This window comes from Furipterus horrens, unplaced genomic scaffold (genome assembly GCF_987537825.1).
Source record: "Furipterus horrens unplaced genomic scaffold, mFurHor1.1.pri manual_scaffold_8, whole genome shotgun sequence".
In the NCBI taxonomy this organism is placed as follows: domain Eukaryota; kingdom Metazoa; phylum Chordata; class Mammalia; order Chiroptera; family Furipteridae; genus Furipterus; species Furipterus horrens.
The window spans coordinates 42,364,018-42,365,762 of record NW_028327178.1 but is presented as its reverse complement, the minus strand read 5'-3'; the positions used below and the strand labels follow the sequence as shown (position 1 = coordinate 42,365,762).

General features: G+C 49.3%; 1 pseudogene; it reads right to left on the bottom strand.

Annotated features, from left to right (window-relative positions):
• Positions 1-217: 217 nt before the first annotated feature.
• Positions 218-1,214, bottom strand: LOC150002804 (L-lactate dehydrogenase A chain-like; annotated as a pseudogene).
• Positions 1,215-1,745: the final 531 nt, after the last annotated feature.

The window sequence follows — 1,745 nt, the reverse complement described above, 5'->3', positions numbered from 1 at the left end:
AGGTGGAACTATTTCACACTAACCAGGTTAGGGCTACACGAGATAAGTACCTTCCAGCATCAGGATACAGATGCAGGGTTTTATGGACCATTATCATTTCTATCTTTAGGAAATTGATGTTTTTAATCACAGATCAGATAAAAGGGACAATATGCACAATCTCCAACTAAAATCCTGTTGTAGCCTAGACAGTGAGGTGGTACGACATTAGAAGACTTTAAAACTGCAGCTTCTTCTGGATCCCCCAAAGGGTACCTGTACTCTTCTTCAAACGAGCCTCTTCCTCAGGTGTCAGAGCCACCTTCACAACATCTGAGATTCCATTCTGCTCCAAGATTCAAGGAACACTAAGGAAGACATCTTCTTTTATTGCATAGAGACCCTTGATCATTGTGGAAATTGGATGCACCGCCTAAGATTCTTCATTATACTTTCTGCTAAATCTGCCACAGATAGTCCAATGGCCCAGGATGTGAAGCCTTTGTTTGATCACCTCATTAGCACTGTCAACCACCTGTTTGTGAACTTATTTCCACTGTCCCTTATCTGCATCAGTGCCTAATTCAGGGTGCAGAGTATTCAGGGCAACACTGGCAACATTCACTCCACTCCACACAGGCACACTAGAGTCTCCATGCTCCCCAAGGACCCACCTGTGACAGCTTAATGGGTAAACTCCCAGCCTTTCCCCCATTAGATAACGGAACCGAGCTGAATCTAGGTTGCAACCACTTCCAATAACACGGTTTTTGGGAAAGCCGCTTATCTTCCAAGCCACATAGGTCAAGACATCCACGGATTGGAAACAATGAGCTATTTGCAGTTGGGACTGTATTTTACAACATTAGGAATGATGAATTTAAAGATATTCACATTACACTAGACCAAATTCGGACGGCTTTCTCCCTCTTGTTGACGTGCCCCAGCTGTGACAATAACCAGCTTGGAGTTTGCAGTAACAGTATAGTCTTTGCCAGAGACAATTTTTGGTGTTCTAAGGAAAAGGCTGCTATGTTAGAGATCTATCATCTCTCCCTTTAATTTGTCTTCCATGACATCAACAAGAGCAAGTTCATCTGCCAAGTCCTTCATTAAGATACTGATGACACAGGCCATGCCAACAGCACCAACCCCAATGACTGTAATCTTATTGGGGGGGGGGGGTGTTCTTCCTTATGAAGATTCACAATCAACTGATCCTTGAGAGTTGGCATATTGGACTTAGAACCAAAAGGAATTGGGTGTGCACGGCGGGATGGTGTCGGTGGCGCGCAGGCATGGATCCGGACTTGGCTGCAGCGGCGCCTTCTTCGCCATCCCCTCGGACCGCATCCCGCGCTTCCTCACAGGGTTCCAGGACAAGCAAGTCAAAGCCCGCTCAGCAGCAGCTCACTGAGAGCAGGGGGCTCCCACATGCGTGCCCCGCCCCCACCCCTCCACCATCCAAGCACACAGTGCCCGGCACAGCCAGGACCGGTGCTGGGAGGACCGGTCACGTGAAGAACTGCTGTTGAGGACCCCCTCTGGTAACTGGGGTCCCTCATGTGAAGATGGCTGGGAGCCAGGGCAGGGCCAGCAGCGGAAGGCTTCTGTTGGTCAGAAGCAGCCTCTACCCCTGAGCCCTTTTCTCCTTGGCTGCGCAGAAGCTCAGAACATGAGCCAGGGCTCCACCTTTGCAGCCATGGCGCCTTGACTCTTAGTAGCTGAGCCTTCCTGTGGAATGACCTCTTGCTCCCGGGGTGCTT